The following is a 14,395-nucleotide window of genomic DNA, read 5'->3' as shown; positions in this document are numbered from 1 at the left end:
CCAAAGTTAGAAGGCTACATGAATCTCACTAGGCTAAAACCAAGGTATATGTAAGAGTAAATTCTTTTCTAGAAATTCTGGAATCAATTTCCTTGCCTTTTTCAACTTCCAGAGGCCAGCCATACTTCTTAGCTTAGATTTCCTTCCTCCATCTTCAAAGCTAGCAACAGCAGATTGAATCCTCTCACATGACATCTTTCTAATCCTGTCATCACTCTCTGTTTCTGTCTCTCTTTCTCTATGTCTCTATCTGCCAGTCTCTCTGCCTTTCTCTGTCACCATCTGTTTCTGTTTCTCTGTCTCTCTCTCACTCTCTCAGAAGCTGGGAAAGCATCTCCGCAAAGAATTCATTATACTGAGATCACTTGAAAGGCCAAGAATATTCCCTCCTCCACCCCATCTAAAAGTACAGACCTTAATCATATCTGCTAAGTCATTCCTGCCATGTCAGGTACATATTCACAGGTTTTAGAGATTAGGATATGGACGTCCTGGAGGGGACATTACTCAGGCTGTCATCCCAGGTTATCACCTCAGGAAATCCTCTGTGTAATATTCTATGGTTAGAGCTGGGCCCTGCACAGACTTCCCATTGAAGTTGACAGAAAATATTTTTATTTGCATACAGAGCCAATTTTAAGAGATGACATATAATTGAAGAGGCATAAAGAAAGACTGTAGGTCCCCCAAACATCCACCTGCTTCTGGAATGTCACCTGTTATTTTGAGAGACCCATGATTCGGTTCTAAAAGTGATTTGCTTTCAAGAGCAATTAAATTCAATTAATTAAATAAGACCATATTTTTTTTAAAAGGGGGGTGCCTGGATGGCTCAATTGGTTAAGCAAGTGCCTTTGGCTCAGGTCATGGTCCCAGGGTCCTGAGATCAAGCCCACATTGGGGTTCCCTGCTCAGTGGAGAGTCTGCTTTTCCTGCCCTTGCTCCTATGCTCTTACTCTCTCTATATAAATAAAATATTCTTTTAAAAAGGCCATACTAAAATGGAAATACACCTTAGAGGGATTCCCATTGCAAGGCTTCATCAACCAACGTTTTAGAAGGGGATGGTTTATGAAATGGGCAGAATGTGGGAAGAATAAAAGCAGGAGTTTGCCTGTATCAGAGATGCCATACAAAGTACCTCTCTAACTCACATGGAAAAGGAGTGTCTCTCCCTTCTCATGAAAAAATCTAGCCACAGATAGAGTTTTTCATGCTTTTTAATATAGGATTCTACTGCCCTGACTGACCATAGATGACTGATCATAGATAATTAGTTTGAAAATTGATGTCTGGACAACAAAGTTGTCCATATGCAAGCTAGATCCCAGTTTTTCGTGCTTGACTTGTTTGTTGGTTATGAATCAATTCTCCAACATTTTAGAGTAAAATAGAGTATATGGAAATGAAACAGAACAGAATTGAACAGAATAAATGGCATGCAGTGAAAAGAATAAAATAAACTAGAAAAGAATAGACCCGGATGCATTAAACTAATGAAAAGGGTCAGTACTGTTTCATAAAGTGTCTATTTCAGTATGTATGTGTGCATGTGTGCATGTGTCTGTATGTATGTTTGACTATTGGGTTAAACATAAAACGTGTCACTTCCTGCAGGCAAATTTTAAAATTACAGAGATAAATAGTGGTCTGATAAGGTACTCTGGCATGAGAGCTGTGCTCAAAAATAGAGGGGATACACATACACACACACACACACACACACACACACATATATTGGATAGCAACTAACAAACCAATTAAATCATCTCTCTCACGGAATGCCAATGAAAAATTGCAAATAAGAGTTGTAGACTCTGGAGTGTTACAAAACCGAGATGAACACCTGACAAGACGGAAAATAGAAACCACAAGCTAGTCAAAAGCTTGAGTAATTTGCAGAAACTGTGGGAGGAGAGAGCAGCAGGGTGGAGAGCTGGTAACTGACAGTGGCAAGAGAAACAGAAAGAAGCAGAGTAAAAAGAAAGGTCAGTCACAGGAATAGCAGAATCGCAGAGATTGGAAGTATGAGACACTCATTTACAAGGGCAAGGCGAGGGGAGCTGTTCACCATTCCCACATTCAACAAATACTTACTGAGTGTCTGCTATGTGTTAGGGACTCTTCTAAGAGCTGGGGATATTCCTATGAAGAAAACAGACACAATCTCTACCTTCATAGAGTCTATATTCTAGTGACTGTCTACTAAGAGTTGTACCCCAAAGTAGGTTTGGGTTGTTCCTGGTCATACAAATGTCACAGTGACTTCCTGTGCTCCTTCACTCTTCTCTATTCTTCCAACACATCCTCATTGTTGTATTTCTAATTAATGAAAGAGCCAAATTAAAAGTCGACTACTTAGAGTTTTGCCTAGGACTAGTTCTAAATACACAGAAGTCTCATAATGGAGAGGATGAAGTAAGAATTTGTCTTTTTTGCAAATGGCATTGAGACCAAAACAAAAGAATGAAGTAAGCTAAATAAAATAAAAGTTTCATCATTCATTCTGGAATATTCATTTATTTATTAGTAATTACATTTTTGTCCTCCAATAAATTATTCTTTTCATAAGGAACCAGGAATTACTTGTTAGTCAAACTTCGCATAACTCTGTTAGTAGTTCTCAAGGTGTATCCTTCCTGCCTTTTTAAGAAACATTCAGTGTCAATTATCTCTTATTTTCTCTTATATTTTCTTTCATATTCTATCACTTTCTATCATCAGGATCCTATCTTACCTGCACATCTCTTAAGTCTCCCCCATTTTACAAAACAGCAAACTTTTACACTGTTGTTGAGCAACTGTGATAATCTTTGCTTCTCATCATTAATAAGCTTCAGACAGAATCTTTCTATACATACTCACTGTCAGTTAGTTTTCTTACATTCTTCTCGGTCCTCAGCCCTTTCTAATCTGAATCCTGCTTCCATCAAGCTCTCCTTATGGCCATTTTTTTCTAAAATCAATGATTTTTTTCAATCTTTATCTTTTTTGATCTCTCAAGAAATTTTACACTTGTATTAGTTACAATGGTCTAGATTTTACTACACTGAAAAACAGCCTCAAAAACCTCAGGTTCACCATAATAGATGTCTCTTTCTTGTTCAGGCTTCATGTTTATTGTTCAGGGCCTGTGTTTGTCTTTCTTCCCCATTATTTTCCCAGCTAGCATAGTGTCTTGAGATACAGTAGATGTTTGTTAACTATAGTCTGAATGTATGACTGAATGGTAGATTTTATATTCCTTTTGTATAGTAGATTTTAGTGGAAGCAAGATTTACATCTTTCTTTAAAATTGCCCCCAAAATGGAGAGGAAATGAAGTCCTTATCACTAGGGAAATTTATAAAGCAACACTTTTTTTTTAGCTAGATGAGGTTTTTGTGAAAATGTACTTGTTTGTGGGATCATTGGTGATAACCTCACTAATAAAAGAGGCACAGTAGCTCATCTTTTCCAAATTATATGTCATGGACATTCCCCTAACATGATACTTAGGGTAGAGACTAAATACATATCCAGATGGCCACTGCCGAAAAAGAATAATTAACTGGAACACAGTTACAGTGATTTCCCCCTTTCCATTTGAAAATAAATTTACGAATTTCCAAAGGCAGAGTTTAAAGTCATGGATGCCATACTAAATAAATACAGGCCTGCATATTTCACTGTATTTCTGGGAAATGAAGTTAACCAGCCCCACACGCAAGTGATTAAAGCAATGTGTCACTCTAAATTCCAAGATGATAATTTTTGGTGTCATCCTAGGGACTGATGCTGCCAGCAAAAAAGAAATAATTTATCTCAATTTAGACATATATTAACTCTTTTAAGTTACCAAAGTTCCTCTAGTGGAATTTTAAATGCTGTTTAACAAATAATGTTTCTTTTCAATTGAAAGATATAATTCGAATTTGCATTTGAGTAATCAATAATGAACTAAGCAACAGAAATTTTAGACTTTAAGATTGAAATCTGTGTTTAAGGCCCATGTGTCATCAATAAGGCATTTAAAAATGAACATGAATAAAATAATTTCAATATATGTAAAAAAGAAAATATCAAATTTGTTTGAGACTAAAATCAGAGGATGTTATTCACATTAATTACTCTGTGTAATTAAATTATTCTGAGCTTCCCTAAGCACTTTACAGCATTAACTTCTTGGAGACACCTAATCAGTGAATTTTAGTACTATTGTAAAAATGATATTTACATATATTATTTATACCTATAAAATAGATACTATTTAAATTTCTAAAATAGATTCCTCCTATTCCATTCATCTTTGCAGAAGAATAATAGTTTGTTAATTATCTAGGAAAGGTCCTGTTGAACATGATTTAAATGATGCTCAAGTAACTCATAAGTATGATGAAAATTATTAGAAAAATGCTAGGGTAGAGTCTAAAAAGAGATTCTAAACATTGAAAGGTCACTTAGAATTTTTCAGGATTAAGATTACCTTAACTTTTTAAAAAGTTTTTATTTTAATTTCAGCTAGTTAACATATGTGTTTTATTAGTTTTGGGTGTACAATATAGTAATTCAACAATTCCACACAGCGCCAAAGACTACCTTTATTTTGCAAATTCCTAAAACATTATTTATTCATATAACTCACAACAATGTATCAGGCACTGCAACAGACTGAAGTATTTAAGTGAATCTTCATGGTGGATGAACCAGGCTGGACATTGGCTTTCTGTGCTCTTAATTCAATGTTGAACCACTTTACCATGATGACAGTTAACATAACCTTTCTGGAATCATGAATGTTCCAACACTCTGTAAACTATAGTACTGCATGTTTTTAAATAAATATTTTATATAATGGTTAAAAGGAACCATTTAGCAAAAGGGAAAAAACGATTTTCAAAAAAATTATCTGGGGATCAAAAACACTTGAGGGAAATGCTTTAGGATTCCAAAGAAGAAATTAAACAGAGAAAAGTCCCTTTCATATTCACTGGTGGGTAGATGAAAGTAAAAGTTCTGAAATATGAAAAAGCTCTGGGACTCATTTGGATACATTTGCTTGTATTTCCAAAAGGTAAACCACATAATATAAAAGAATCTTTCTGGCCAATTTAACAGTCTTAGGAGGACAGTTTGTGGTGACACCACACAATTTCCTTTTATATTTGCGCTGCTGATATTGATTTGCCTATTGTTCTCTCTTTGGGCCAAATTTTCCAACATCATTGAGATTTTGGAAGTATCAGAGAAATACAAGATTTGAAAGTTATTTCCAAAAAATCTTTATATATATAATCTTTTAGGGGGGGCATGAAGGAATTGATAGATTACTATCTGAATATACTGAGTCATGTTAGTTTTTAACAATTAAGAACTATAAAGAATATAACTACTGTCTCACACAAAAGTCAGAAACATCTATGCTATCTATCATGGGATTCTTTCAGGAAAATGAAAATGCAGGCCTTCTCTGACTGACAGGTGACCCATCAGGAGATAGAGTGATCTCTCTCTATAATCATCCTCCATCTTTCCTTTCCCAACTGAGCAGGACTTTTAGAATTGCCTGAGAAAGAAAAGTTTCCTCACATAAATCCAGAGAAACTAACAAATCAATAATCTACTGGCTTTCACTAACATTATATTTCCATGCCCCTAAATGTTAAGACTTTTGTGGGCTGATCCAAGAAACTAACCACTATTTGAACATTGTTGCTTTGGGAAACTATATTCCCATTCCAAAGAATTGACTCATACACATTCGATAGGGATTTTCTAAAGTATACATGGTTAAGTCCTAGAATGATATGAATAATGACAATAAAGTTTGAGAGTGGTTTGAGGAACTAGATAGCATTTCCAATCATTCTTCAAATGCTTTGTGGAATTGTGCAATTTTGCTATGGTAGATAAAACACTGACATAGGAATCCAAAAACCTGGATTCACGTCCTAGCTCTTCCACATAGAAAGCTATCTGACCTTGATCCAAGACACTTAATCTGAGCCACAGTTTTCTCAGCTGGAAATGGGTGTGATTTCCTTCCCCCTACATCTCAGGGCTATGAGGCAGCATAGAGCCATTATGAGACACTGACTTCTAAGTGATACAAATGTAAGTTTGGATTTTATCTTCACCACTTACCATGTTAGTGAATTTCTCTGAGTCTCAGTTTCTTATCTTTTAGAATTTAGAGGAGGACTCAAAAAAATATGTACCTCATTTGTTCTGGGCCAATGAATAATTGCAATGATTATAAGAGATGTGGAAGGTGCCTAGAAACAGAGGAGTATTATCTACTATAAAGTACTATATTGTCAAACATATGAATATGTACACCTATTATGTAATTTAAAACATAACTTGAAACCAAAATGTATACTGAACTTGATGCTTAATATCTTTTGACTAGAATGATTGAATGCAGGCCATGGGAAGTGAAAGGTTTTATCTCCTTTGATTATGACTTTATTTCCTGTCCTTACAACAGAGTCTGCCACAGAGTAGGCATTCAGTGACACACTAATACTAACATAGCACCCATGTGCCAGGTATCTCATCTTCATAACAACCCTGCTATCCAAGTACTATTATTAGCCACAATTTACAGATAAGGAAACAGTAACACTGATCAATCTCATAGCCAGTTAAGACTAGAGACAGGATTTAAACACAGCCTGGCTCCAGTGTTCATTCTCTTCAATGTGACACTTTACTAGAGATAAATATTTGTTGAATAAATGAGTGAACCCCCATCTTCTTGTACAACTGTTTGTCAGCAACTAAACCATAATAACAATAAGAATATAAGGTTAATTAAACCCATTTTTTGAGGAAGAATGATCATTCCCTTCCATCTTCATACAAAGTGACCAAGAAAACCTCCTTGGGGGCAAAAAAGGGAAAATGGGCCCATTTTCTGAGCATGCCTGTGGCCAGATTACACAAGGCACTGAGGGGCAAAGTGGTTGTTTGCCCACTAACTCTTAGTGGGCTTTGAGTAAAATGATGTACAGCATTTTCTCCTTCAATTCAATCCCACAGAATATATTTACACTCCTGGTAAACTGTGGAGGTAAACTCTGTTCTGTGGACAGTTTTGCCTGTAGGGACTCCCTTTCATAAGGACTAGACCCCAAAGAAGTTGCTGGTCTATTGCCAAATTTAGGAAGTAAAAGTCACACTTCCTAGATTGTATTCTGACTTCTCCATTCTGTGATTCACTCATCTCTGAATTTTTCATTTTCTCTATCCAGAAGTAAACACTTTCTAGCCTGGATAGTATTTGCTCTCAAAGTCAGCTCATTTTATAGAAGAGATGTGGAATAGCTGTGTGACTTTACAGAATACAAACCTCACCCTTAAAAAAAAAATCACCCTTAATTCCTTAATAATACTTGTCTTTTCTAATTTATGCATCTTTTCTGTGTAAATATGAAAATAATGCATCAAAAACTATAAATTGCTATTCAAATATAAGGAATGTTGTTCTTGTAGAGTAGGGGAACAAAATGGCAGAAGAGTTTAAAGGCAGAGTGCTGGTCCATGTGATCTATGACTCTCCTGTGCCCTCATCTCAAAAGTGGTGACAATAATCCTTATATCACTAGCATTTTGCAAGGATTAACAGAGTTTAATACATGTACAGTTTCTACAACAGTGTCTGGCATGTGACAGCAATGTCTTAATAAATATTAGTTGTTATTGAATCACTATAGTGTGTAATTGGATTGCCATATTGATCACGTATGGCCAAACTGCCTTTCTCCTCAAGGGACACTGCTAGAATGACCCCAAATAAGCCTGGCTGCAGTGGAGGTAAGTGTGAAGTTATGAAGCTAACCAAGTACTTAATTAGCCAGAGAAGCTGATTGCTGTCACATTTTAGTACAGTTCTCTAGGGAAAACATATTTAATCTCTAAAACATTGTCTGAAAGAAACCATTTGGGGTACCTGAATCCTGATTATAGTGTTATTTGATTTACAAAATGTACTTCTTTTAGGAGTCTTAGTGAATTCCAAATTTCTATCCCCTAAATTATATACCAAAAATTTTACCAAGCTGCAATCTGAGTCCTATTCTTGTCCTTTTCATCAGTATGCAAGAAACTAAAAAATGTTGTGGCTGGATTCAGAAAGAAATTATATATATAAAGTATATATATACTTGTTTACAGGACAAAAAAAAAAAAGGTTGGTAAAAGGCTGGATACAAATTCCCATTACTAAATGGCTCCAGGAATTCAAGACCAAATGCATTCCTAGCTTTACTTGAAAGATAGCTATAGGATTATAAATTGAGGAGGCAAAGAATTGTCACAAAATGCTTGATATTTATAACACATCCTGTATGTCCTTCTGGCCTATAGGTTGAATGTTGAATCAGACAGATTTGATTTAAAATCCAGGCTCCAGCACCAACTGGAAGCTGAGAGCAAATTTCCAATCTCCCTAAGCCTTATTTGACCCACCTGTAAAATGGAAGTAATAAAAGTGCCTACTTTATTATACCCTTTTGAAGTTTAAATGACATACTTATAAAGCATTTAGGATATCTGACTCAAAGCTATTTGACAATCACCACATGTGTAGACACACCAGGGATTCCTTGAAAACATACAGTGACTTTGATTTTTATGCCTAATATATTGTGTTTTTTTCCCCCTCTCTCAATAATTTTTAAGATCTTGAGGACAAGGAATAAAACAAGGAGATGAAAGTCAACTAAAAATAAACAGATATGGGATACCTGGGTGGCTCAGTGGTTGAGCATCTGCCTTTGGCTCAGGGCATGATCCCGAAGTTCCAGGATTGAGTCCCACATTGCGCTCCCCATGGGGAGCCTGCTTCTCCTTCTGCCTGTGTCTCTGCCTCTCTCTATGTGTCTCTCATGAATAAATAAATACAAATCTTTAAAAAAAAAGAAAATAAACATATAATTAAAAAAATATTAGCATCTTATTGAAAATTTAAAAAAAATTAAATCAGCACAGAAATGGTTATTCAAGTTCTGAAAATTCAGTGGCTCTCCAAACTGGAAAGCTGTAAATCTGCAGCACTAAGTGAATCATAAAGACTAGATGGGGAGGGAAAGAAGGAAGAAGAGCCCACTAAGAAGAAAAATAAGGATGTCCAGGAGTGTTTTGTTTTGTTTTGTTCTAATTAGAACAGACTGGCATAGGGATTTGAAGAGATGAGACAGTTTCAAATGAAAGTTGCCTTCATGCACTTCAGCAAATATTCATTGAGCGTGTAATACATTGAAGACTAGAAAAACAAGGTGATAAAACATGCTCTCTGTCTTTAAGAGAATTTCAAGACCATAAACGAATTATACAGTAAGAATTCATGCAAGGAGAGGGTTGCACAGGAAGGAACACCTCCATCTGTTTGGCAAGAGGATGGCTGTCCAATAGTCTTAACAAAGCAGGTAACAGGTGGATTGAACTAAAAGATGAGTAGTAATTGTCTGGGAAGAATGAAGGACAGAGCATTCCAAGCAGATGGACCAGCAGCATGCACCAAGCCACCAGAGGCTTGAAATAGCCTGGCATGCTTGAGAAATTGCAAGTTTGAGGTCTGTTAGGGCCTTTGCACTCTTTCTGGGTTTCGCTTATTAGAAGGTTCACTTGGCAGCACTTCAGGTACAAATGTGTTCTAGCCATTGAAGTCTCTGCTTAAATGTCACATCTCTAGAAAACTTGCCCAGACAGACCACATAGCTTAATTTAGCCCCTTGTTATTCTCTAACAGGTAACTCTTTTCATTCTGTTAACAAAGTATACCAATTTTTAAAAATTTCCCTTATTAGCTTCTTGTTTGTTTATAGACTACTTGACCCTAACAGTTGCTTGAAAGCAGGAACCCAATTTATTAGCTAGAGTATCTACATTACAATCCTGCCTACCACAAAGTAGATACTCGGTAAATATTTAGTTAATGAGTAAGTAGATTGGACATGTAAACAAGGGACAGAGACTGAAGGGATTTGTAAGCCATCATAAAGATTGTGGATATTAAATAGGTGGAGAGGACCACTGGTGATTAATAAATAGGAAAAAATATGTAATTAGTTTCCTCTTAGAAGATCTCTCATGATTCTGCAGAAGATGCATTTGAGAAGAATGACACTAATTTGAAATCTACTGAATTAACTAATACATGACGTCTACAATGAGGAAGGTGAAGATGTGATTGATTAAAAAACAATTTTTAGTTGGAAGGACCTGAAGGTGAAGATCAGACCAGGAGAGAAGAATCTCTCTGTTGACATTCACAACCTATGACACGTACACAATACAAATACTTCATAACTGAGTTTTCCAAGTTCTAAAGGAGTCTATAGTGCCAAATGAGGGACAGTATACAAAGAAAATGAAAACAGAGGAAAGTTATGGAAAGGACAAGTCACTGGTGGCATTCCAGAGCAGAAATGGGGTAAGAGTCTCATGCTACCAACAATAAATGAATACTGATGGCAGTCATTAGCTGTTTCTTTCTTCTCCTCCAGCCCCACCCTGCCCCATGGGGATATGGTGACAGACTTATGTGAACACACAGCCCCCAGGAGCAAGCTGTGTCCACACTCTTCACAGAAAACTGCCCCTGTTACCACTCAGGCTAAGAAGTACATACGCTAACAGTAGCAGGATACATTTCAGGAAATAGCCCAAGAAGTGCGCAAGCACCTTTCTTTCTGCAAGCAGACTGGGGGGCGGGACATCAAATGGATGATTCCAGAGTCCTGGGTTCCTAGATAAGGGGGTGCTCGATCCATCCCCATGACCTCAGAGGATCCTTGACCAGCCGTAAGAAGCCCCGCTACAGGGATCCCTGGGTGGCGCAGCGGTTTAGCGCCTGCCTTTGGCCCAGGGCGTGGTCCTGGAGACCCGGGATCGAATCCCATGTCGGGCTCCCGGTGCATGGAGCCTGCTTCTCCCTCTGCCTGTGTCTCTGCCTCTCTCTCTCTCTCTCTATCATAAATAAATAAAAATTAAAAAAAAAAAAAAAAAAGAAGCCCCGCTACAGCTAGGACCAGAGCACGAAGGCCCAGGTTAAATAGCAGTTCTACCTGGGTCTAAAGGCAGGATGGAAGGAGCTCCAGAAATTACATCCTGTCATCTTGAAGCCTCACAGAAATAAATCAAGAAATCTCCATCCCCAGGAGTCCTAAGCAAGTCTGGTTGTTCCTCATTCACTCTAAGTGGTCACAAGCCTACTCCATTGTAGACACCAGTCGTCCTGGCCAGGAGAAAGTAGTTGACTACTTGAATTAACCTGGACCTACGCGGTACCCTGGGGGAGGGGTGTGAACCCCGTGGTCTGAGAAGGGAGCAGCGGTAGAGGCTAGGTGGGGATAAGGTGAAAGGATGCTGAGGAGTGATGATTTTTATGTGGGCACTAAAGCTGGACATGAAGACAGGGTGGTATGGAGGGCAAAGCAAAAAGGAATTGGAATATATGAAGCAACACTTGGAAGCCTGCCTGAAAAGAAGGGAAAAATATAATTAGAGCAAAGAGAAGGGGGCAAAGTCTGATGATAGCTTTGTCAGGTAGGTAAGATCTGTGCATGTTTAAATGTAGAGAAGAGCTTCAAACTGTAATGTACATATAACGTTTGTTGTTAAAAATGCAGATTCTCATTCAGCAGGCCTGGGGTGGGGCTTGAAATTCTGCATTTCAAACAAGCCCTCCTGTGATACTGCTGGTTCATGGACCTCACCTTGAGAAGCAAGGATATAGAGAATTAGATATCAGAGAAAATGAAATTTAAGGGGCTGCAAAGAAAGGAGAGATGAGAATAAGATTTCAAGAAGGGCTCTCGTGGCTCCCTATAATAAACCATTTCCCCAACAGAGTCACAAGGCTGTATCATGGAGTAATCTGGGGATGATCCAGTGTTCTTTGAAGAATTGAAGAATATGGGGCACCTGGGTGGCTTAGTCAGTTAAAGCACCCTACTCTTGATTTCTGCTGAGATCATGATCTCAGGGTCCTGGGATTGAACTCTGCCTCAGGCTCCATGGTCAGTAAGGAGTCCACTTGGGATTCTCTCTCTGCCCCTCCCCCAACCTCTCTCAAAATAAATAAGTAAATCTTTGGGGAAAAAAAAAAGAATCGAAGAATATTCTGACCAGATGCTCATCTAGTAGGGGCGTGAAGAAGAAATGCTGAGCCTGTGAATGTCTTGTCCTTCCTATGGCCATGCTTACTGAAAATATGGCTTTCCTGTCTGTGTTCAGGATGCATATGGGTGAGTGTGCCTGCACATGTGTGCGTATGTTGGATTCTTCTGACAAGCTAGCAGCTTAACCACAGACTTTCGATCACATTGTTAGTGCTTCCCTCATGACTTAATTTTTAATCAGTCATATAAATAATGAAACTGAGGAAATTGGGGCTTCACAAATTCTTCTTTGGACAATTCAGAGATTTGAAAACCCTATAAATTTGCCAAGTAATGAGGTGTCAGTGTCTTAGGGTGACAATACAGAAAAGTACCTCGTTAAAATAAGGAAGTAATCATTAGTGAAAACTTATTTCTGCAATTTTTGAGCTGAAACAAAAATTATGTCACTTTTGTCCACAGATATTGACCTCAGCAATGAGTTTTCTGAAACATTAAGTGAAGTGTTGTCATGACAAATATTTTCAATAAAGCCTTTTAACTGAAGTTTCAAAAAAAATTTTTTATAACAAACCTACCATCCCAGTGTCTCAATTAACTGTTGGGAAATAACATATTTTCACAAGTAAGGAATGTGTATCCTAAGGATTTTACCTTGATGTATTACTCTTTGAAGAGTCATTAATTCTCTGGAAATATAATTTGTCCCACAGTGTCTTGAAGACCTGCTAAAATTTGAAAATAATTTTTTCCTCCTCATGGCTCTTTGGTCCATTTAGTGCTCATGTCACTGTCTTGGAAACAGGAAAGTATAACAGAAATTATAGGAACAAGGCTCTGAAACCTGGTTTTCTTGGCCCTGCAAATAACAATCTTTTTTTTTTCTCAACCTATATTAAGTCACTAAATTCCCCTCTCCTATTTCTCTTACTTCCCATGTTAAGTCTTTCATTTCCTTTGTCTGGACTTCTTTTTGACTGGCTTTTTCCATGATTGTCTCTACCTCATCTTCCCATTTCAGCTTATGTGTCACCTTTTTAGAGAGATTTTCTTAATCTCCCTCCATAAAGAGGAACATTCTAATATTTTCTCTCACAGCACCCTGCTTAATTCCTACATAGGAATAATCATAATCGGTCTGTATTTGTTTAGTTGATTATTTTGCCTCCTCTTTAGAATGCCTCATGCACAAGCTCAGGTACAGATTTCCTTCGTTTTTGTTTGTAAGCCAGGACCAAGCAGTATATTGCATACAATTTCCTCTTATAATATCTGTTAAGGATTAGAAGGAGAGAAGGAACATTCCATAAGTTCTTTTAAAGTAAGAATTTGCTCTTTCATTTCTATAACCTCTCTTTGTAGCTTCATGCTTGACATAGAGTAGATGCTCAATAAATAGTAGCTGAATGAATAAAGATGTGATCAAGGAAGTGTCTGCAAATGCGAATAATTTCACTCTCAGTAGCCACAAGAGACAGAAGAAGCAGCAGAGGCCAGAAAGTTGTTATAAAGCCTATGTACCCATCAACCACAAGTACCCTTTTGATTTTGGTTGATATTTGTGAGGCTTTTCCCTGGTCTTTCCAAACACACCCTACAAATGCTTTACCAAGAGTACTTGTCTAAAATACTGCAGGGAAAAATTATCTAATTTTCTCCAAGGTTTCTGTTTGTATCAACCTATGTGTCTAAAATCTCTGCTGTGCTCATGGGGATCACCCTCAGGAAAAGTGGACAGATACTTAGAAAAACCACAGTCTTTCACCACACTGGAGTACTCTTTTTACTCATCATGACCAGTGAGCACCTTCAGACATTTTTTTGCATCATAGCATGCAGTTCAGGTTTTCCCACTTTTCACTTAGAACCTGACCCACAAGTTTATTTGTTAGAATAAAATAGTCACACAGATGACTTTTGTTTAAGGGCTGAGGATTTAAGTCCAATTGCTAGGGTCCACATTGACTCTCCTGATTATATGTGTGACCTTGAACAAGATGTTTAACCTTTTTAGAACTACTACCCATAACACAAACAATATTTTTAACTCATGGGGGTTTCGTTTTCACTCAATAAAATAATTCATGTAAAGTTCTTTGCATTTGTACTGTACCAGGAAGTTATTAGTGATTAGTGCTTCCTAGTGCTAATGTTAAGAACATGATAAGAGCTGGATATTAGCTATTATTATTATCAAATTGATAATTGTTTTTTGATTATAAAAGCAAACTCTCAGATATTTGAAAAAGTGGAGGAGATAAAAAGAAAATTTGCCACTTGCTTTATGGC

General features: G+C 37.2%; 1 protein-coding gene across 3 annotated transcripts in view; it reads right to left on the bottom strand.

Moving 5' to 3' along the window:
* MACC1 (MET transcriptional regulator MACC1) overlaps nucleotides 1-14,395 on the bottom strand; it is a 98,947-nt gene that overhangs the window by 84,228 nt on the left and 324 nt on the right. The gene's annotated exons all lie outside the window — the stretch shown is intronic.

This window comes from Canis lupus, chromosome 18 (assembly GCF_048164855.1).
Source record: "Canis lupus baileyi chromosome 18, mCanLup2.hap1, whole genome shotgun sequence".
NCBI lineage: Eukaryota > Metazoa > Chordata > Mammalia > Carnivora > Canidae > Canis > Canis lupus.
Note: the sequence above shows the minus strand (reverse complement) of the source record. Positions and strands in the feature narration are given on the sequence as shown.